This window comes from Papio anubis, chromosome 6 (assembly GCF_008728515.1).
Source record: "Papio anubis isolate 15944 chromosome 6, Panubis1.0, whole genome shotgun sequence".
NCBI classification, from domain to species: domain Eukaryota; kingdom Metazoa; phylum Chordata; class Mammalia; order Primates; family Cercopithecidae; genus Papio; species Papio anubis.
Window position 1 is genome coordinate 68766436 of NC_044981.1, and position 25262 is coordinate 68791697.

General features: G+C 35.2%; 1 long non-coding RNA gene across 2 annotated transcripts in view; it reads left to right on the forward strand.

Moving 5' to 3' along the window:
- Positions 1–4654: 4654 nt before the first annotated feature.
- The window catches only part of LOC103883795, a 100867-nt gene continuing 80259 nt past the window's right edge, over positions 4655–25262 (forward strand). Inside the window, exons 1-3 of one of the 2 annotated variants that reach the window (XR_001901905.3) lie at positions 4655–5578; positions 10148–10296; positions 23176–23259. This is a non-coding gene — a long non-coding RNA (uncharacterized LOC103883795). Of the gene's footprint in view, positions 5579–9278; positions 9574–10147; positions 10297–23175; positions 23260–25262 lie in introns of those variants that run through there. The other variant, XR_001901903.3, reaches the window with a different exon arrangement.

A 25262-nucleotide genomic window follows, 5' to 3' on the forward strand; every position in this document is an offset into this window, starting at 1 on the left:
CTTGAGAGACTTACAAAGAGACTTAGACCCCATACACAATAAAATGGGGAGACTTCAACACTCCACTGTCAGCATTAGACAGAATCCATGGCAAGAGACAGAAAGGATTAACAAGGGATATCCAGAGATTGAACTCATCTCTGCAGCAGAAGCAGACCCTAGCATGGAACATCTATAGAGCTCTCCACCCCAAATCCAACAGAACCTCGTTCTTCTCAGCACCACATGGAACTTACTCCAAAATTGACCACATAATTGGAGTAAATCACTCCTCAACAAATGTGCAAGGAGCAGAGTATAGCAAACTGTCTCTCCTGGGCCTGTACAGTGCAATCTAAGCCTGGAACTCAGGACTAAGAGCTCAATCAAAACCGCTCAAACTAGAGCTGAACAACCTGCTCTGGTGACTACTGGGTCTATAACAGAGAATGAAGGCAGAAATAAAGATGTTCTTTGAAACCAATGAACAAAGGAGCCACAACATACCAGGATCTCAGGACACATTTAAAAGCAAATGTGCATAGCACTAAGTGCCCACAAGGAGAAAGCAGGAAGATCTAAGAATTGACACTCTAACATCATGATTAAAAGAACTAGAGAAGCAAAAGAGCAAACACGACAAAACTGAAGGCAAAGAGATAACTAAGATCAGAGCAGAACTGAAGGAGATAGAGACATAAAAACCTCAAAAAATCAATGAATCCAGAAGTTGGTTTTGAAAGATCAACAAAAGATTGACAGACCACTAGCAAGACAATAAAGAAAAAGAGAGAAAAAGAATCCGTCGTAGCAATTAAAAATGATAAAGGGACATAAAATTACACAGAAATGGCCCATCAGAGAATACTGTAAACACCTGCATAAATAAAGTGGAAATCTAGAAAATGGAGCTGTTCCATGGACACCCACTCTTCGGGAGACTAAACCAGGAGAGAAGTTGGGGATCCTGAATAGACCAACCATTGACAGAAATTGAGGCAATAATTAATAGCCTACCAATAAAAAAAGTCGGGGACCAAGATGGATTCACAGCTAGATTCTACCAACAGAGGTACAAAGGAGGAGTTGCGGTACCGTCCTTCATTATTCCAATCAATGAAAAGAGTCCTCCCTAGCACTCATTTTGTATAAATTACTTATCATCCCTGATACCCAAAGCCTGGCAGAGACACAACAAAAAAAGAGGATTTTTAGACCAATATCCTGATGAACATGGTACGAAATCCTAATAAAATACTGGCAAACCCGGATTCAACAACACATCAAAAAGCTTATCCACCATGATCAAGTGGGCTCATCACACGATTTTGCAGGCTGGTTCAACATTAGCAAATCAATAAGAAGCATAATCTAGCGGCAGAACCAAAGACAAGAACCACATGATTATCTCAACATAGATGAAAAGGCTTTGATAAAATTCAACAGCCTTTCATGCTAAAACACTCAATAAATTCGGTATTGATGGAACGTACCTCAAAATAATAAGAGCTACATGAGCAACCCCGTAATATCATACTGAATGGGCAGGAGCACAGAACCATGAAAACTGGCACAAGACAGGGGATGCCCTCTCTCACCACTCCTATTATTCAACATAGTGTTGGAAGTTCTGGCAGCTAGGGCAATTGGGCAAAGAAATCAGGGGTATTCCAGTTAGGGAAAAGAAGAAGTCAAGTACATCCCTGTTTGCAGATGACATGATTTTGCCTCTTTAGAAAACCCCATTGTCTCAGCCAAAATCTTAGCAAGCTGATAAGCAACTTCAGCAAAGAATCTCAGGATACAAGATGTGTACAAAAATCGCAAGCATTCTTATACACCAATAACAGACAAACACAGAGCCAAATCATGAATGAACTTCCGGTACAATTGCTTCAAAGAGAATAAATACCTAAGAGATCCAACTTACAAAGGGATGTAAAAGGACCTCTTCAAGGAGAACTACAAACCACTGCTCAGTAAAAGAGAGACTGTGAACAAATGGAAGAACATACCGTGCTCATGGATAGGAAATTATCAATATCATTGAAATGGCCTTACTGCCAGGCATTTATAGATTCAATGCCATCCCCATCAAGCTACCAATGAGTTTCTTCACAGAATTGGAACTTCTTTAAAAGTTCATATGGAACCAAAGAGCCCCGCATCTCCAAGACAATCCTAAGTCAAAAGATGCAGCTGGAGGCATCCGCATTTCTGACTTCAAACTCTACCTAGAGCTACAGTAACCAAAACAGCATGGTACTGGTACCAAAACAGAGATATAGACAAATGGGTGGAACTGTGAGTCTCAGAAATAAATACCACACATACCACAGTATGATCTTTGACAAACCTGAGAGAAAAATGCAGAAGCTGAGAGAAAAGGTTCCCTATTTAATAAATGTGATTACTGGGAAAATTAGAAACATGTAAGTAGAAAGCAAAACTGGTTCTCTCTTTCACTCCTTATAGAAAATTAATTCCAGATGGATTAGAGACTTAAATGTTAAGACCCTAATACCATAAAATCTAGAGGGAAAACCTAGAGTAGTACCATTTCAGGACATAGGCATGGGCAAGACTTCATGTCTAAAACACCAAAAACAACGGCGCTTGGCTAAAATTGACAAATGGGATAATTAAAGCTAAAGAGCTTCTGCACAGCAAAGAAACTACCATCAGAGTGAACAGGCTACCTGGTGGAAAACAATTTTTGCAATCTACTCATCTGACAAAGGCTAATATCAGAACCTACAAAGAACTCAAACAAATTTACAAGAAAAAACCTTTATCAAAAAAGAGGTAGGGCAAAGGATATGAACGACCAAAAGAGACATTAATACGTAACAGACATATGAAAAATGCTCATCACATCACTGGCCATCAGAGGAAATGCAAATCAAAGAACCACAATGGAATGCCATCTCACCCAGTTAGAATAATGATCATTAAAGTCAGGAAACAACAGGTTGCTGGAGGGATGTGGAGAGGCAGGTGCACACACTGTTGGTGGGATTGTAAGCTAGTTCAACCATTATGGAAAGCAGTGGCGATTCCTCAGGATCTAGGAAAACTAGATGCATATGACCCAGCCATCCCATTACTGGGGATATACCCAAAGTTATAAATTATGCTATAAAGACACATACTGCACGTATGTTTGCTAGCACTATTCTAATAAAAACTTGGAATCAACACAAATGTCCATCAGTGACAGATTGGATTAAACATGTGTGCTTTGCACACCATGGAATACTATGCAGCCATAAAAAAAGGTTGGGGTTCAGACCTTTGTAGGGACATGGTCTTGGCCTGAAACATCATTCTTAAGCAAGCCTATCACAAGAACAGAAACCAACCACCACATGGTACCTCCACTCCTTAAGGTGGGAACTGAACAATGAATCACTTGGACAGGAGGAACATCCACCACACAGGGGCCCTATCATGGGGGAGGGAGGGAGGAGGATTTGCATTGGGAACATACCTGGCAATAAATGACAGAGTTGATGCGATTTTTAGCAAGAGACCAACATAAGCACAAGTATACATATGTAACAAACCATGGTATGCACATGTACCCTACAACAACTTAAAAGTATAATAATAATAAATAAATTAAAAAAAAAAAAAAGTTGTAGACAAAGAAAATTTCTGCAACAACTATGAAACAGCAGAGAGAGACAAAGGAGTGAGTGTCCACTAGAGTCTTCTCTCCTCCCATGCTCTGATCTCTCTTGTCGATGACTCCCATTGTTAAACATAGCGGGAACCAATATGCAGAAAGTCTGGGATACCGCTCCACAAGGAAAAATCTGTCAGGGCACATGGTAGAGTAAAGGCGGGGAATGGATAGGAACAGTAGCCAATATGATGCTGAGGGTGATTTGTAACACATAAATAATATAAATACAAGACTTAATAAGAGAAAAACTCAGCAGATGGATGAGTCACTTTGGGGTCTCAATAACTATATGTGATCTTGTTGTTTTTACAGTCTAAATTATTTCTCATTAAGAGCTGCAATAATGAATACTGATTAGCCATCCAGATGTGATAGGCAAGTAGATATTTTAATATGGATTTATAGAATTCTCTCTTGTGTCCCTTCGCTGATCATACACCCTTTCACTTTGTTCTTGAAACATTCTTTCTCATAAAATTTTTCTGGCAAATATGTCTTTGCTCTTTACTTTTACTACCATATATGTACCCCACCTGACTATTTTGAACTTCACTTGTAATAAAAATAGTTTTTAAATTTGTAAAAAAAAAAGAAATGTGGCACATATACACCATGGACTATGCAAAACATAAAAAGGATGAGTTTGTGTCCTTTGTAGGGACATGGATGCAGCTGGAAACCATCATTCTTAGCAAACTATCACCAAGAACAGAAATCAAACACGCGTGTTCTCACTCATAGGTGCAGAGACTGAACAATGAATCACTTGGGCTCAGGAAGGGGAACATCACACACCGGGGCCTATCATGGGAGGGAGGGATTACATTGGGGTTATACCTGATGTAAATAAACGAGTTGATGGGTGCAACACACCAACATGGCACAAGTATACATATCATATGCTCAAACCTACCCGTTATGCTTTTATAACGCCTAACAAAATTATAATAATAAATAGGTTAAAATTAAAAAAAAAGAAGTGCTAATAAATTCTTGTCTTTATTTTTCCAAGATCCAATTTCTTTATGAAGAACTACAGTTGGCTGAAGCAGATCACAAGTTTCTCTCATTGTAAAGAAAGGATAGCACTTTGCAATTAAGACTGAGACAAGTATCTTTTCTCCAGAAGAAGCAGGGCAAGGTGTGGACAAAGTTCTACTAAGAGGGAAAGAGGAAGTAGGAAGCCACCTGCATTTTCCATGGGATTGTGGGAAGAGGAAGACGGAGGTCAAATATATGACAGGACTTCTTACTTTGGACCCAAACATCAGGGAACAAGTTGTATTCTTTACCTTAAAGTCTAAAGCTGAGGAATATTAGATCACTCTCTCTTTTGGAAACCTAGAAAGACACTGCCTTAGCTTATGGTCTCAAAATAACATAGTGGGATTAGAGTAATGACGTCCATTAGTTTAGCAGTAGCCAAAGAAGATGTCTGGATAAATAAGCTTGACTGGGAATTCTCAAGACTGACCTCGGACTCTGATGTCATAGAAATTCTGACATGCTCTGAGGGAGAGGGCGAATATAGTTAAAAATTTGACTGGTTAACTTGGCAGAGACTTATTCTAATTAAGACAAACTGATGTTTCACAAGGACTGGAGAAAAGGAAACTTGTTGAGGCAGAGACTGAAGAGAAGTTATAGACAGACCTCATAGGAGACCCACAGTGCAAGTATAAGCTAATGTAGGGCTGGCTCAGCAAGATATGCAAACAAGAGAACACCAGTTGCCTGGAGACCAACAGGGTGCCAATGATGAGGCTGTCAAGGGACAGCACTATGAAGAACAGAGATCCCAAATGACACAGGGCAAGACAAGGACATTTATGTTGTTCCTCCCCCACAATGAAGCCTTATAAACCTTCTATTTTTCTTCACTTGTATCTTTAACCGAGATCCACCTTGAAGGTGAGCATGGAGATGGGAGAAAATTTGAATGACTGAACATTTACTCAAAGGAGACAGAGTAAGGGAACAGGGTCTCTTATACTTGAAAAAGGTGAGACACCACTGATCTGCAAGGCTAAGATCTCTCTTTCACCTTGGCATGAAGACATGAAGATGAGTAGATAATTTTTTTTCTGCCCATTTGTAAACCAATGCATACTATAATTCTTGTTGACAGTTTTTTAGGCATCTTTTAAAAAATCAATTATTTTCCTAGATTGAGACACCAGTGAGGTTCGTAGCCTCTTTCCTCTAATGTGGTGGAGAGCTCCTTAGCAGCAGTAGTTTTGGCATGTACTATCTGGCCGCACACTTTTTTTCAGAAGACTTTAAAGGGTCTTTAACTCAGTGAATTATTCCTGGGTAGTAATAGATCATGAACAGTAGCACTTTCATCTAGCTTCACTTTTAAGTTTTCCCTTCAGGCTTTAAGAACCATTATTGCTGATCCTCTAAATATGCACTAAAATGTCAATTTGGCCAATTTCCTCAACTTTGGTTGATTGGTTGATTCATTAACTTATTCAACAAATAAGTACGGAGTACTATGTGCCAGGTATGGTAAACCGAGCTGAAAACTTACCCATTGTCTCTGTCCTTATGGAACTCATATTTTGATTATTTGGATTATTGTCACCACAAAGCCATACTACAGCTCTTGCTTACGTAGTTTGTCCTTTATTCTCTACAATTGTTCCTATTGTTAAACAACTCATCCTTTATGTATGTGCAACATTTGCCTTTTTTATCTCCACTATCAGTTTTACCTTTTTCTGCTTTTATTTCCCTTGTATTTTTATGCCTTTTAATATCACTTTAAACATTCTCACTATGTCTACACTTACAGTGTCTTAAAAAGTTTCTAATGTTTGAAAAACAGTTAACCCATACCTATAGAAAGCACATCAATGAATGAGGTGCACAATAACCAAATGTGTAGCAATCTGCTACAGTTACTAACATCATCTATTGGTGATCAGCTTTCGCTCTGAGACATAGTTTGTTCATATCTATGGAAATTCCTGAGTTAAAGTTTGTAAAATAAAATAGAACATGTGTTTAATTATTCAGTTGAAGTAAAAAGAAATGATCAAGCAGTAACCAAAGAGACAAAAATTAATAATTAAAAATTTCCGCCTTTAGAAACGTATTGCCTGGATGCGGAGTCCATTATCTAAAAATAACTTTTAAAATATGTTATGTATAAGGTTTTAGGTGTATAATAAATGAAGGTGTGTTTAATTATCTACCAAGAAGAGGTTACATTTGATGTGGGCCTTGAATACCGGGTAAGAGCTGGCTGAGCAGATGGGAAAGAATGATGTAGGCACAGGAAACAGCACATGCCAAGGCAGAGAGGTGGGAAGGTTGCCATGAGGCACAACATGGGAAAGAGAGAGGGAGCTGGAAAATAAATCAGGATCTGAAGGTGCGGGGTTTTGTGTGTCATGCTAAGGAGCTGTAGTTAATTCTATAACAATGAGAGCCCCTAGATGCTTTAAAGTTGACCTGTTCACGTTTAGGTTTTGAAGCTGTCTGGCAAGTGGACAAAGGAATATTTGTGCTGAGAGAAGGGAGAGGAAGTAGTGCTATCACTGAAATATATTCCTTATTTTATTTTATTTTATTTTTTTGAGATCATTGTTTGTAACAGGATTATATTACAGTTTGGATTTAAAATATCAATATGAATATCCTACAGAGTGAAAATATGTCTACTGAGTTACATACAAGGTATCTATGCAATTATTGACTTGATCGCTTTCTAATAGTGCGTTTTATTGCTGAAAACAACCCAATTCTCAGAAACATGAGTTTTATCTGATCAATAGCACAAGTTTACAACTTGTAATTTCCAATACTTCCAGCTTATTTGGTGTAGACATAGTTATTTCAAGTTTTTTAAGTTCTTATTGTAGAAAGTGTATTTGGTTCATTCATATTTGTAATCCTGATATGCTTTACACGTTAGTTATTTTATAAGGTAACATTGCTGAAGAGAGTAATTGGATTGCGCTTCAAATGAAAATAAATCTAAAATTATTTTTCCTTACAAAAAATCTAAAAAAAAAATTATTAACAAATTTGTAAACTCTAAAAATGTGCAAAAACCTATGCTAAGGTCAATATAAGGCCTTTTTTTCATCTTGGCTCTATTTCTAAGAAAATAAAATTTAGAGTTGCCATAAAATCCTATTGTAAATTCAATTTAAAAATTCAGCACTGAGTATAAACTGTCTAACACTATGACTGCAGATTTTGGGGGAGCATCTTGTCGTAATATACATAGTGCTCTTATGAAATTAAAAGATATATAGAGATCTCCATTTGGAATTGATTGTCAAAATTTATAATTATTTAAACACACATTTAGAATAACTGAACTATAATTCTTTGTGAAAACGGTGACATTGAACAAAACAAGGCAATGCATATTTTTTCCCTGTACCTACCAATAATTAGATGCTAAAATATGCTTGAGCTGGAACCAATCTAGTTTACAATGGAATTGCGGTGTTTGTAAAGATGTCCTTTAAATGTTGGCTCATTTTTTTTTAAAGTTTGTTGGAAATCTTTAATCAAAATATTTAATAAATGTAGTGCTAAAATAAGGTTTCAAAGCTTTTTAACAAATTGCAATTATCAAGAACAGTGCTTGCAACAGGAAAACAATGATGTTTATGTCCCTAAAGAAAAGAAGAAAATGATCCAATTAAATGACATGAGCTCTGATGGATTTAAGATTTAATTTGTAAATTCTATAATGGTATTTTAGAATATCCTGACTTGTGGGAAAAAACTTTTAATAAAACTCCTATTTTAATTGAACAGTTTAAAAATTCTGTTTTGGAATTGAGATGAAATTGAGAGGGCCTACAATTTTGCAGTGTCAAAATTTGGAAAAGTATTCAAAGGATCATAGAGACAACTTATTTTAATAAGTTTTGTGCAGAATGAAGTTCGCTGGAGATCTCTGAATGAAATTACTTGTGCTGTAAAATTAATCTATTTCAACATAAAAAATAAAAATAGAAATGAGAATAACCTTCATTTAGCAGGCATTTTTCTGAGTACGTCAAACCTTTGGAAAATATGTTTCTCAGTAAAGTATATTTTCTATAGAAAGTTAAATTAAAAGTTATAATTTCAAATTTACTTGTCATAAAATACAATTTTGCAAAATATTGCAAGATATTTTGTAAAAATCTTAAAAAAATGAAAAAATTTCTCAAAAATATTATTTTAGGATAGAAATATGTATCAAGAATAGTTACTCAATGTATGCTATTTTTAATATTCAACCAATCAATATATTTTTAATTTGTTTACATGTTTGTTTTTTAAAATTACAATTTATTTATATTAATTTTATTAAAAATAATTTTTGAATAAAATGATTTTACAGATTTACCAGTTTAATAAAACCAGTTGTCAGTTAATAAATAAATGTTTCATAAAGTATATATCTTAACTATTTTAGTAATTTTGCTCATACTCAGATGTATTCTGGCTAACAATAAATTATACAGTCACTATATTTAACAGCTGTGTGACCTTGAGAAAATCAACACCTCCATTAAACTTTAGTTTTCTCATCTAGGAAATAGAGATGATATTATTTATCTCAAAGTTAATTATGAGGTATAAAGTAAATAATGTATATAAAGTGCTGATCACAGTCCTTGCATATAATTATCATTTGATAATTAGCAATACTATTAATATAATGGTTCTTTTAAAAGAAGCTAGTGTTTTTTTTTCTTCCCCGCAAGATGGTAGAGACTTTTAGCGTGCCTCACTCACTTGGAAATAGCAAGATAGTGTATAAAGATAAACTCTGTGAGCTTTAATTCAAGAAGGAAAGTGGGAATCCACTGGAATCATGAAGGACATCCCAGATCCCGGGGAGGAGAACAAAAGCAAACAGCCCCTCTGACAGCATCTGGCTGATAAAAGTGAGTGAAGTCCCAGTACATGAGAGAGGCAGAGAGTCTCCCTCTGTGACTCACCTTTCCCCTAGGGATCTGAGCAGCCCAGGCTGAGGGACAGCACTTTATTTCTCCCAAGTCTTGGAGCTAACTTGGGGAGAGGCTTGGAGATGCTGTGAGAGAAAGATACTGGGAAAAGCTGCAGACATTTTCCCAGACCCAGGACTGAGAACAGGATGCTGTTTTTAATCTAGGTGCTTACAAAGTCAGGCATCCTTTGGAGACCTGGCAGCATGGCCATGCAGGCATTTAGTCTGCCTAAATGGAGAAGTTCCAGTCTATAGTGATTGTCTATCATAACTTGGATGGTAATAAAATAAAGTAAAAAAATTAAAAAAGAAAAATAATAGATACTACAATCAGACAATTGACAAGTATGTAAGGAAAAGTTTCCACTTGTATAACATCATGCTAGCTATTACGACAAATGCAGGGATAAAACAGACTCTTATAGCCTGCTAGAGGAGATACCATTTACATTCATGAAAAATGACTGTGTTTAACCTATTGTAGTTGTAATTACATATCTCTGTGGTTACAGCAGTAGAAAAGGAGTTCGAGATAGGAGTGAATACTGTGACCTGGGGTTATCATTTCATCTTTACAATATGCTTAGCACTATGTAAGAAATTGGAAATACAAGAAGACAGAGTTCTTATTCTCAAGAAACTCAGAATCTCCTGAACCAAGGTAAGCTTCAGGTATCAGGTGAGATACACCATTCTGGGCAGTAGAATAGAACTTCACATAGAGGAATAAGCATTGTAGGTGGAGTGAGCTTTGTTTATGAGGGCAGTTGGCTTGGCTGGAGTGGAGGGAGCATTGGAGAGTGATGGGAGGTAAGCCTGAGTAAGCAAAGTAAGAAACTCCATAATAAAAACACTCCGGATTGCTTTCTGAGCATGGCATTTGGGTGTAGTCTGGCATAAAAGTGTATTTCTGAAGACCTGCTAGGTTGCTAAGTTTTGTGTTAGTAGCTTTATAATTCTTCAATTCCTCCTGTATTACATGGAGAACAAATAATATGGGTTTCACTCTTGTTAACACTAGTTTCTGTATCAAGCAGTTCTCAATCATGTGGAAGGATGGCATTAGCAGCCACACTATGGTGTGGAGTTATTATGTGGGTAAATTTTTTTCACACATTTGACACAAAAAAACATTCTGCACAATAGGATATTAGACCTCATTTCTTTGTTTTATGGAAGGAAACCATAGTCCATAACAGTTGCCTAAGATCCCACTCAATGTGTGGAGGGCCAGGACCCAAACTACATTCTCCTGATGCCTGGCAGGGGCTTTTTCCACTATATCAGCATCTCCACGATGGGATCCCAGGAATACTCATTCCAGAGGTGTTAATTGAGGCTCACAGAACAAAAGTTTCTAGGGAGAAAAATAACCTTGGAAGTATTGCATGTTAAACCCTTCTCTCGAAGATCCAGAGTTCACAGTAGTACATTAAAGACTTACAAGAGTTCCAACAGTAAAGAAGAAAGTTATTTAACAATGTTAAATAGTTAAAATGACTTATTCGTAGAAAAGACTTTTCTTTGTATACTTTTCTAATGGGAAATTATTTTCCCTTAAGTTTGAAATGACTTCACTGTCTTCATCCTCATTTCTCAAATTTAGGGTAGCCCAATAGACTTTGCTGCAGGTAGCTGAGATGAGGAGGGCCAGTATTCCTACTGAAAAGACAGCAGAAGGATTTCACAGCAGGGCTTCATCCTCAGAGATTACTGAAGGAGTAACTGGAACCCTGTTTTATTGAGTGTCACCAGACTGATGAGGCTTGTACTGGGCTGAAATATGAGCTAAGTGTATCTTATTTCTCACTTATTGAAAGCAGTGTGGCCAGCAGTTGAGAGCTTGATCTATGTGTCAACTAGCCTTGTTCTTGCCTTGTAGTAACTCTGCGATGTTGAGGAAGTTATTTCAGCTTTTCGAGCCTCCCTTTTCTCATGTAGGATGGGGCTAATGATTCCTAAGTCTTAGAATTTTTGTTAAGGCTGAGATGCTGTAATATGGACCATCTAAAGTGTTACATATAATGTATGATATATAGTTTTTGTAAGGTTCCTAGCAGAATTCTTGGCACACAGTTTGTGCTTGTGTTCAGCTCTATGGGGATTATGTGATAGCTCCTGCTTACAGAGTTGAGTGAACGTGACTCAACTCTATTATATTAGAAATAATAGCTGCTGTTTAGTGAAATGTCCTGTATGCCAACCACTCTACTAATGCTTTTTATGAGTTTCCTCATTTAATCTTATCAATGATCATGTTCATTCTTTTAATATTTTCATTTTATGGAGCAGAGAATTGAGGCACAGAAGGGTTGCATAACTTTCCGGAGGTTACACTATTAATACATTGGTAGAGCCAGGATTCAAATCCAGGAAAATGTTTTGTTTTTCTGCCTCTTTAATCAAGATAAACTATAGATTCATTTTAAAATTTCTATTTTTGTGTTAGACATATAAGCATAATATAATACAATAGATATTCAGAAATTATTTTGAAATATGTAAAACAATATTAAAATTAGTATAAATTTAAAAAATCTATTATACAATCATCCAAATGTAGTTTTCACATGATATTTTTCCTTTTAGCCTTTGTGCAAAATAATATTTTCCATATTTATAACCAATATTGTGTTATCAGTAATAATATATCATAACAGTTTTAATTTTCATTTTAGTTTTCATAGTTATTTTTAATCACTAATATTTCCTCAAGATGACATAACATAATTTGCCTGATCATTCTTCCATTGCCAGACATTTTGATGTTTTCCAACCTTCTAATTGTTCTGCATACATGATTTAGGGTCACTTTTCATAAAAATTCATAAAACCCTAAAAACAAACAAATAAACCTGAATCATCTATATACATCGTTGATTTTAAACTTAGTATTTCTTTAACAAACCAAATTCTGGGATTTTAGTTACAGAATATCACTATCCTTTGGAAAAGCAACTTAGTATATTCTAGGATTTTCAAAGCCTGGCCAGGGTTGCACAGATGCAATTCTTTGGAAGAGGAACTGGTACAGCCTGCTCACACAAGCATCCCCTTGGACTTTTATCATCACACATATTTTACACTCAGAAATGGAAGAGGGAGTGAACAAACAATGCCAAATTCCTACAGAAGAGAAACCCATTTCATATTATCAATCACCTCTTGGAATAAGTAACATTGTGTCAATCACGCTGCTAAAATGAACTTCCATTGCTGATTCTGTTTTCTGTTATTTTTCTCTTCTCTTTTTCCTGTAAGCTATACTCAGAGTGTTGCTGTTAATAAAAGAATATTCTTCTTCTGTTTCTCTACAAAGATACCTAGTATACCTCTGTAATTTATGGATCCAGAAAACATTATTTTTCCTAATTGAATCCACCAGCACTAAAATTACATTTTTCATTCTCCGTATTGCCTTCATTATTACAAGTTTTAAGAGAATATGAGATATTCATACACATTCTATTCATCAGACTTTTTTTCTGAAGTTATGGAATACATTTAGAAATGACTTGGTTCATTTTGTCATCTAACTTTTAGCTACTGAATAGTGCCATGTTATCTATTTTGGATCATACTTATATTAGAAATAAACATCTATTGAGATTTCAAAATTTCTTATTTTTTTCCAGAGTAAGGCATACATTAAATTTGGTGTTACAATTTATCCCAACAGTACAGAGCCTGCTTAGGAAACAGTTCATTTTTTCAGAGTATAATGAAAGGTTAAGCTTTGTGTATCTTTCTTGGAGGGCCAAGTACAGCTTGCCTACATCTGCAATCTTAGGGGAAATGATCACTGCATAAACTTCATATTTTTAATGGAAAAGAACAAGCAATAGCTCTCCAAAGACTCTTTTAAGAAAGGCAAAATTATGGAACTTGAATATTTTCTGAAATGTTTGGCTTCATGATATATTTACATTAGGAACTCACTGTTTTCCTTGAGCCCTCAAACTTTTATTTTAAGACTTGTATCATTCTAAAGCTATAAGTTAACTGCTGAAGGATGGAATTTTACAGGATGTACTGTGGACAGGGTGCAGGCAGAGGAAAGCATATGTTCTCACACTTTAAGTTGCTAGGGGAAAAAGGTATTTTAGCCCAAATTGGCATCAGATGGCAGGAAAGTCTTGGTTGGTTAAAAAAAAAAAAAAGTCTGCTCTGTTGAACCACAATGAATGAGCTCCTCAGAATCATGTACGTTTAAAAAATGATTCATATTTTTAAGCAAACTTGGAGAAAATTTGGGAAGGAAGGGATCTTGAGATCGTAGGTCGAAGTTAGATTTCCGTCGGCATTTTCTTCTTCCATTGTGGTGCCAGTGTTGCAATATCCATTCTAGCTGAGGAAAATACAACTAGCGCTCATTCTCAAAATCTCCAACCACCAGACATTTCCACTCAAACATCCTGCCACCATCTGAAACTCATTTAATGTTGGACTGATCTTTTCACTTCTCCCCGAACCTATTCCTTTGCTTTCCTTCCTTATATTAATATAATCATTTTCTCATCCCTTAGACATGAAGACTTGAAATTAATTTTAACTTTCTCTCCCTCACATTCAATGAGTCACCAAGTTCTTTATTCCATCTTTCCTATGTATCTGTCCCCTCCTGCCCATCTCTACAGCCTCTTCTTATACCATACCTTGGAAGCAGCACACACCTGATCCAGAACAGATTTTTGGACTCTGGACTCAAATTAGATACCCTGGACTCAAATCCTAAAACTGTTATTTACTAGCTTGGGAAAATAAAATAGGGTTGTTAGGGCCATCTTATAAAATTGTGATAACTAAAAAATAATGTATATAAAGCATAATACTTGACACAAACCAAGCTCTATAAATGAAAATTGATATCTGTCTTGCTGCTCTTCTTTTTTCCAAGCTCAACACTGGCAATTCAGTCTAACTAAACCATTTTCAGCATTCTATCCTTAGCCTCTGGACTTGCCAGTACTCACTGCACCCCAAAGACTGGTTTTAAGCTATGTGGTTATCATCTCTTCCTCTACATACTTGAATGCTTTACTCCTTCTAACCAGATTTTTTGTTTTAACAATCCCCAGAAACTGGTTTGCATTTTCCCACCTTTCATTGCTGTCCTGCTTTGGCTGATACTACCTATTCACTAGGAGTATCTTCTCTCTGTAAATCCTTTCTACATATCCAAATCTTGTAAACTCTTTAGGATAATGTCAAACCTATCATTACTGAAAAGTCATGCCTAATTGTGGCAGATGAGAGTAATTTTGTCATCTTCTGAACTTTTGTAGTTCTTAGTGTCAGTGACTAACTTTTTGGGCATAACCTTATGCCTTATGATATGGCTTTAGTATTATTCTGAACTTTTCTTGTTGTGTGTTACTGTTACTTAACCTTCCACGTATTTATTTCTTAGCTCTTCAGTTGTTTTCTCAGTTCCCTGAAGGCAGAGAACATGTGTTTTCTTCCGTAGTCTCTGTCATAATATCTAGGACTTAGTAAATCTTACTAAATCATAAGTGATTGAAGAGGATACAATTACTCTTGCCTGACATTCAGATATCTTGCATTAATATATGGGGCAAACTTTTGTAGAGAAATAAAGTTGTGGAGCACTTGCTTTGTGCTAAGTACTAAAGTCGGTAATGGGGATAGAGAGATTGATAACATGGTTCCTCAAGGAGCTCACTCTGGGAGAAATGGACATGTAAATACATTCATGCAAGAGGGGGTATGTTTCAAGTAGTACTAGACATACTTGCGGCACAAGGGAGGTTGTGTTCCATTCTGCATAAGGAGGCAGAGATGGTGACACAGAGAAGCAGAGGAGAAAGCTGAGAGCTGGTTCTTATAGAATGAGAAGTACTTTGCTCAAGAAATGGATGTGTGTGTTAGTATGTGGGTGGGAAAAAGAAGGAGTATCCTTTGAGGTACATGGCAATTCATAGAAAGAGATCATCTGTAGGAAATATAACAATCCTTTCAGAAGAATATGGAAATAGAGACTTCCGGTTCCAAAATGGTGTCATAGAAGCAAGTTGGCTCACTCCCACCACAGAAAACCAAAACTAAATATATAGCACCAAGATTTATGAACAGTAATATCCCAGAACTCATATATAAGGAGACAGTTCCCAAGGCACAGAGAAGTGAAAAAACTCCAAGCAGGTGGTAAGAGAATAGGACTTCCATTCTGTGATGCTCCTCCTCCAAATCTGATTGGCTCCAAAAATGCAGAAAATTTCTTCCCAACTCATGGTCTCTACACTAGAAAAAGTGAGGTCATGGTGAACAACCATTTTTCCTAACATCCTGCGTTCCCTGGCAGGCAGCCTATTCCTATCTCAACCCACAGGAACCATCAAGAAAGCCTGAAGGAAGAGATATTCCTTTAGGCAGAGACAAATGAAGGCGGGACAACAATCCCCAGCCCAGAAAACTCTGCTCTGTAACTCAGCACTGGTCAGGAAGTTTGTTCCCACGTATGTCTTGGGCAAGAGCCCCTAACCAGCTTTCCCACACTGCCAAAATAACTCTTTTAGTATCTCCCTCATCTGAGATGGGCAATGCTCTTATCATTTACTAGAGCTGAGGGAAACCTGGACTTAAGGTGCCATCTAGTGCTGAAGAAAGACAGCAACTTACCAGAAAAAATGATATTTGATAGGTAAATTACAAAAAAACTCTAAGCATATTCAGTAATAACCAATATGAGCCAGACATAGAAGACTGGCATAAATAATTCTTTAATGCAAAGACATAGAAATACATCCACAAGAAACAACAGCAAACAGGGAACTATGACTCCTCAAATGGACAAAAAGAAATGACTCACCCTAATAAGATAGTGATATGTGAGTTCTCTGATCAGGAATTGAAAATGACACTTTTAAGGAAACTCAGTGATCTCCAAGATACCACAGAAAGAAATCAAGTCAGAAACTTAGAGAAATTTAATAAAGAGATTAAAATAATTTAGAAAAACAAATCTTGGAACTTAGAAATACATTTACTGAGCTGAAAAGTTTATTATAGGATTTCTACAACAAAAATGATCAAGCAGAATAATTAGTGAGCTTGAAGACAGGCTATTCTAAAATACAGAGGAATAAAATAATGAAGATTATATATGAGATACAGAAAATTACTTAAAAGGATCAAATTTAAGAAATGTTGATGTTCAAAAAGGAGTTTCAGCAACAGCAAAACTTTTTCATATAAATAATAACAGAAAACATTCCAAAATTGAGAAAGATCTAAATATCCGGGTACAGATAGAAGGGCAGAGAACACCAAAGAGATTTGACTCAAATAAGACTACCTTAAGGCATATAATAATCAAACTGTCAAAGGTCAAGTCAAAGAAAGGATCCTAAAAGCAGAAAGAAAAAGGAAGCAAATACCACATAAATAAAGGAGCTCCAATTCATCTGGTAACAGATGTCTCAAAAAAACAAAACAAAACAATACAAAACAAAACAAAAACAAAAACCCAACTATACAGGTCAGGAGGGCATGGAACAGCATTTTCAGTGCTGAAAGTAAGAAACTGCCATCCAAGAATACTGTGTCCAGCAAGACTATTCTTCAAATGTGAAAGAGAGATAAAGTTCTTCCCAGACAAACAAAAACAGAATTCACTACCACCAGATTCATCTGACAAGAAATGCTAAAGAGAATTATGCAATCCAAAGGGGAGAAAAGCATTAAATGTGCAAAACAAGCAAACATTTAAAGGTATAAAACCCAATGATAAAATTAAATACAGGGACAAGCCCAGAATAATCTAATACTGTAATTGTGGTATGCAGTTAACTCATAACTTTAATATGAAGCCCAAAAGACAAATCTATCAAAAACAATAACAGCTACAGCAACCTGTTAAGAGATAGGCAATATAAAAATATATAAATTGAGACAACAAAAAGTTAGAATATGGGGAGGATGGAGTTAAAGTACAGAGTTTTTTTTTGTTTTGTTTTGTTTTTTACTTTTTGTTTCTTGTCTTTTCTTTGTGATCTAAGATAAGTTATCACTTCTTTAAAATAACTTGTTATATTGATAAGATGTTCTTTGTAAGCCCCATGGTAACCACAATGCAAAATCCTATAATGGATCCACTAAAAATAACAAGCAAGCAACACATCAAGCCACAAGAGCAGAGAACCACAAAAGAAAATAGAAACAAAGGAATATAAAAATACAGGAGTTGCAAAACAACCAGAAAGAAGCAACAAAATGGCAGTAGTAAGTCCTTAATATTGGTAATAACACTGAATGTGAATGGACTCAATTCTCCAATTAAAAGGCGTAGGAGAATAAAGACAGAATGAATAAAGAAATATGACCCAACAATATGATACCTACAAGAAACCCATTTCTCCTATAGAAACACAAATAGCCTTAAAGTGAAGGGATGAAAAATGATATTACATGCAACTGGAAACCAAACAAGAGCAGGAGTAATTATACTGGGATAAAATAGACTGTAACTCAAAAAGTACAAAAAGAGAAAAGGTTACTATATAATGATAAAGGGGTCAATTCAGGAAGTGGATGTAACGATTACAAAATATCTATGCACCCACCACTAGAGCTCCCAAGTATTTAAAGCAAACATGAATAGATGTAAAGGGAGAGATAGATGGCAATACAATAATATCAGGGACCTCATCACCTCACTCTCAATAATGGACAGATAATCTAGACAGAAAATTGATGAAGAAACTTTGGAGTTAAACTACACAATAGAGCAAACAGGCCTAACTTATATTTGCCGAACTTTTCACCCAACACATTCTTTTCATCAGCACATGAAACATTCTCTAGAATAGACTATATCTTAGTCCACTAAAGAAGTCCCAATAAATTCAAAAACAGACAAATAATATCAAATACCTTCTTTGACCACACTGGAATAAAACTAAAAATGAATAACAAGAGGAACCTCAGAAACTACATAAAAACATGGAAATTAAACACATGTTCCTGAATAATCAAATGAGTCAATGAAGAAAGTAAGGAGAAAATTTAAAAATTTATTGAAACAAATGAAAATTGAATTATAACATACCTAAATATATAGGATATAGCAAAAGCAGTACTGAGGTAAGTTTATAGCAATAAGTAACTACATTAAAACAGTAGAAAGGCTTCATATAAAAACTCAAGCATACGTCTCAAAGAAGTAGAAAAGCAAGAACAAACCAAACATAAAATTAGTAGAAGGAAAAGTATAATAAAAATGAAACATTAATTTAAAAATTGAGACTAGAAAACAATATAAGACTAACAGAAGCAAAAATTGATTTTTGAAAAGCTAAACAAAAGTGACACAAAATTTTAGCTAGATTAAGAAAAAAAGAGAGAAGGTCCAAATAAATAAAATCAGAAATGAAAAGGGAAACATAGCAACTGAGACCACAGAAATAAACAGAATCATTAGAGACTATGATGAGCAACTCTATGCCAACAAATTAGAAACCCTAGAAGAAATGGATAAATTCCCGGATCCATACAACCTACCAAGATTGAACCATGAAGAAAAGGAAAATCTCAACAAATTAATGCATAATAAGATTGAAGCTGTAATAAAGTCTTACATCAAAGGAAAGTCCAGAAACTGATGGCCTCACTGCTGAATTTTACCAAAAATTTAAAGAACTAATACCAATTCTACTCAAACTTCAAAAAAAATTGAAGTGGAGGGAATACTTCCAAACTCATTCTATGAGGTCAGGATTGCCTTGGTACCAAAACCAGACAAATACGCAACTAAAAGAGAAAACTACAGGCCAATATCCCTGATGAACACAGATGCAAAAATCCTCAACAAAATACTGGCAAACCAAATTCAACAGCACATTTAAAAGATAATTTACCATGATTACATGGGATTCATCTCAGGGATACAAGGATATTGCAACATAAACAAATAAAAAAAACCCATAAAACATTACATTAACAGCAGCAAGAACAAAAAACATATGATCAGTTCAATAGGTGCAGATATGAAAAAGCATTTAATAAAATTTACCTTCCCTTTATGATGAAAACCCTCATAAGCTAGGCATAGAAAGAATATACCTCAAAATAATAAAGACCATATATGACCAACCAACAGCAAAGATTGTATCTAATGGGGAAAAATTGAAAGTCTTTCCTTTAAGATCTGAAACAACAAGGATGCTTACTTTCATCACTGTTATTCAGTGTAATACTGGAAGCTCTGGCCAGAGCAATTAGACAAGAGAAAGAAAGAGTATCCAAATTGGAAAGAAAGAAGTCAAAGTAGGCTTGTTCACAGACAACATGATCTTATACTAAGAAAACCTAAACTATTCATCAAAAAGCTGTTAGAACTAATAAGCAAATTCAGTAAAGTTACCAGATACAAAATTGACCAAAATATCAGTAGTATTTATATATGTCAATAGTGAAGAATCTGAAAAGGAAATCAAGAAATCTATCTCACTTATAGTAGCTGCAAAGGATATAAAACAGCTAAGAATCAACCAAAAAAAGTGAAAGATTTATACGAGAAAATGTATAACCACTCATGAAAGAAATTGAGTAGGACACAAGAAAGGAAAATATATTTTATGCTCATGGATTGAAAAAACTAATATTATTGAAATAAGAATACTACCCAAGGCTATTTACAGAATCAGTACAATCTCTATCAAAATACTAATGACATTCTTCACAGAATTGGCATCGTATTGGCATAACAACAGACACATAGACCAGTTGAATAGAAGCGAGAACCCATATATAAATCCACATACCTACAGTGAACTCATTTTTGACAAAGGCACTAAGAACATAAAATGGGAAAGGATTGTTTCTTCAATAAATAGTGCTGGGAAAAGGTAAATAACCATATGCAGAAGAATGAAACTAGACTCCTATCTCACCATAAGTAAAAAACAAGTCACAACAGATTAAAGACTTAAATCTTAGACCTGAAACTATGAAACTACTAGAGGAAAACATTGAGGTAATGCTACAGGACATTGGTTTGAGCAAAGATTTTTTTTGTGTGTAAAACCTCAAAGGTTCTGACAACAAAACTGACAATAGATAAAAACTGAAAATAGATAATTAGGATTACATCAAGTTAGAAAGCTTCTGCATAGCAAAGGAAACTGTCAGCAAAGTGAAAAGATAATTTCCAGAATTGGAGAAAATATTTACAAACTATCCAGATGACAAGGAATTTATAAATAGAATCTATAAGGACCTCAAACAACTCAAAAGCAAAAACAAGAAAACCAAACCATCACATCACAAAAAACAAACCAATTAAAAGCAGGGCAAAAGACCTGAATAGACATTTCTCAAAAGAAGACATAAAAATGGCTAACAGGTATATGAAAAGTGCTCAACATCACTAATCGTTAGAAAAATACAAATCAAATCTGCAGTGAGATATCATTTGCAGTTAAATGGCTTTTATCAAATAGGGAATAATGGATGCAGGTAAGGATGTGCAGAAAAGGGAACCCATGTCCACTGTTGGTGGGAAGGTAAATTAGTTCAGCCACTATTAAAAACAGTGTAGTGGTTTCTCAAAAAACTAAAAGAAGATATACCATATGGCCTAGCATTTTCACTGCTGAGTATATATCCAAAAGAAAGGAATCAATATATTGAAGAGATATCTGCACTCCAATGTTTATTGCAGCACTATCACAGTAGCCAAGATAAGGAATCAACCTAAATTTCTATAAATGGATAAATAAAGAATATATACATTCTATATATAAATTTCTATAAATGGATAAATAATACACACACACACACACACACAATGAAATATATTTAGCCATAAGAAAGAATGAAATTCTGTCATTCACAGCAACATGGATGGAATTGGAGGTATTATGTTAAGTGAAACAAGCCAATAACAGAAAGACAAATACCACATTTTCACACGTACATAGGAGTTGAAAAAATGGATCTCATGAAGATAAAGAGTAGATTGCTTATTACCAGAGCCTGGGAAGGGTAAAGTGGAGGTGAGTGGGGGTGGGGGTGGGGGACAAAGATAGGCCGATTAATTGGTAGAAATGTATAGTTAGAAGAAATAATTAGTGTTTGATAGATCAGTAGGATGACTATAGTTTACAAAACTCTATTGTACATTTCAAAACATAGAGGGGAATACTTTGAATGTGTCTAGCGTACAGAAAAGACAGATATTTAAGATGATGGCTATCTTAATTATCCTGATTTGATCTTTACATATTATATTAATGTATTATATCATCATATGTACATCTATTATGCATCAATAACAATTTTTGAAAAAAGAACATGGAAAAATAAAGATGACTTTTAAATAATGAATAATCTGAAATTTAATTTCCAAAAACTTGTTCACACCAATCCTCTGTTTTCCTCCCACTCTCCTCCTTCCTTCCTTCCTTCCTTCCTTCCTTCCTTCCTTCCTTCCTTCCTTCCTTCCTTCCTTCCTTCCTTCCTTTTTTATTCCTTTTTTTCCCATTTAGGCTAGACATCTAGAGCAATCTTAAACCTGCCAGGATGTATTGACCTCTTGCTGTGTGCCAAGCTCTGTGCTAATCTCCATCATATATGATCTCATTTAACCCTCATACAATCCTAGGATGCTAACATTATTTCTGATGAAGAACTTGAGGCTTAGTGAGGAAAATAACTTGCTTAAGGTCAGGTAGCTGACAAGTCATATAGCCGAGGCTCTAAACCCTGCCCTTAGTCACAAAAACAAAACTGCTTCACTCTCCCTATTCTACTCCATAATATTCAGCACATCATAAGTCCTGCCATTTTTAACTCCTAAATATTTTTCATTGTTTTCATCCCTATTACCACAGCCCCAATTCTTGCCTAGACAATTATCACTTCCTCCTGATGGGTCTGACTGCATGTAGCCTTTCTCTAATTACGCCTGTCTTAGATGGTGGTCAAAGTGATATGCTTGAAAGGCTGCAAGTCTTCTTGTTGACTATCAGACACTTTAGTCAGGTGATGCTGACTGATAGTTTGGAACAGACATTGAGAATCACTGCCCTGTAGTGTTTTGTCTGAGTTTCAGAAGAGGAAATGAAAGGTAAAAATATGGCAGATAGAAGACTGAAGAGAGCAGAGAGTAACCCCTGGAAATCCAGATGAATTATTTGGTCTTTACTTGAATGTTTGGCATCACAGATAATAGAACTTGAGAATGAACAAGCTCATTGCTAGGTAAACTCAAAGAAAACTGATTCACAGATAATTTCGTGTATGCATTAAAAGAAAGTCTGAGCAGTGAAAATTTGCATCATCCTTGAAAATCAATGTGGAGGTATATGTGCTAATTTTCACCCTGGTATTTAATTTTCTGAAGCTATTTTTTTTGTGTCTAGTTTTCCAGATATACATTTTATTAACATAGTTCAATAATGAAGTATTGACATAATTAAATAATACAGATTGATTTGAGTCTTCTCTTAATATAAAAGTGGGAGAACATGATGAGGAAGTCACATTTTATATCTTTCCACATTCTTTTATTTATATTTAGATTGAAGTTGGGAAAAGCAATCACTGTCAGAAAGCAAACCCTCTTGTGCCTGGTGCTCAGCTGGAAGATTGTTCTGGACTCTGGGTGGGTATCGTATGTGTATGTACAGGGCTGTATACTCGCACTCAGAGATCGGGACTCTTAAGCAACTCTAATTAGGAAGTTAAATAAATACAGAAATCTTTAAGAATTATCTCAACCCTATTCTCGTCTCAATCTATGTATCTATCTCTGGATCAGGCCATTGTGTGATATGAAAATCTTTCCTATGTTAGGAAGCAGAATGAGGTTATGATGTATTATTTTTATTGTGTTAAGTTTTCTTTCAGTGTAAAATTCAAGAGATTAAAGCCAAAATAGAATTATATAAACTACACTGTGTATTCAGTTGTGTGCCTCTGTATGAACAATTATATAAACTTGTTCAAATTGTTCCTAGACTGTTTTTTATATTCATTTAAATTGCAATGTGAACTCTTAATCTCATTTTTGATAGATGATTATCATAAATTGTCTACAAGTGGATTCCTTTTCTATGATTTTATTTTTTTATAACCCTGAATCTGACCATGCTTTTTAAATTATGTGTTTGTCATGCTTGGCGGTCCCTTCCATGTTTGGCCATTCCTAAGCTTCTGTAATTCTTTAGAGGGCTCCAAAAGGTCATTGTGTGCCCTGACCTCCTGCTAGGAGAGCTGCTTTTTTCTCTCTCCAGATGTTTTGCAGTTTAAACTTTTATTCTTGTACTCTGTATACAAGTCATATATGAAAAGTGTCAAATATCATTGTCCAGCAGTGAAATTAGGACTCTTCCAAATTGGAGGGGAATGTTAACAGAGTGCAACTGTGTCCTGCCAGTGTTTCTCCTGGCAAGCTGGCTCTGAGAACGCTGTTTTCCCTTTAGCCATCTGTGCTTCCATAAACAATCTGCAGTGGTTTCTTCTTCTAATTCAAATTCTAGCAGCTGGTTTTCCTCCTTAATTCCTTTTGATGCTGTGACACCAGTAGCAGCACACCCAAGAATCTTTGTGCTTCTTTCTACTTTTAGGGATTATATCACCAAAAATGTTAAATAAGCAGTTCACCATGAGTTTCCCACATGGGGATTCTGCAATGCATGTGCTAAAGTAGGCCAACTGAGTCCTGCGTGACAAAATGGAATAGAGCGTTTTATGCCCCCTGCCCAACTTTAAATGTCCATGCTTCTTTTTCTCTATTTAAAAACAGGTAAATCTTCCTATCTAGTTAACATTTTTATTGTTGTTGTTGAAAAATCTACCTCATTACTCTATCCCCACTATCCACCAATGCTACCTATTTCTAGTATCATGCACTTCAGCTTTTTGGATTCAGTTCAAAAAGTTTTTTTTTTTTTTAAATAAATAAATATCTTAGTTTGTTAGGTATTTGTAGATGTAACCCTGCCTAGTTAAAGTCTTTAGATATGTAATTAGTGTTACTATATATGTAATATATAATGTTCATAGAACAGAACACACACTCTTTATTCCTGTCTAAATTCATCTAATGCACAAATATTTTGCTGTTCAATGGAATTAGCAGTCATTAAAATTGGAATTTTTCAGAATACAGTATATTGCCTTTTTATAATTTAAAAAAGTTAAAAAATCTTACAGTAGTTATAATTTTAGTAATATTTCCTTGCAAAAGAGTCATGTTGCAAAGTCTATAAAATATTTTTTCCTTAAAGGAAAGACAAATGTCAGAAAATAAGATGTTATATAAACAAAAAGTAAATTTCAAAATATTTTTCAGAGGGGTTTGTGAGTAATTGAATTGGCAACCTGATAGTTGAAAGCAGAAGACCAAGAGAGAACACAATGACTTTTCCAAAAAAAAGAGAAAGAAAACACCCAAAACCAAAAAACTAAACTAAAAAATGTTAGTGGCTTAAATGACAGAAAAAGCCCATAGAGATAAAGATAAATTAAACCATCCAAACATTAAATACTTTTTCATTGTGATACAAAAGATTTGGATTTAGTGAAACATTCAAGTGATTGATCAATATTCCTCTTTTCACTGAGAAGTTTTGTTGATTTGTAGGATAAGGACATTAAAAATGA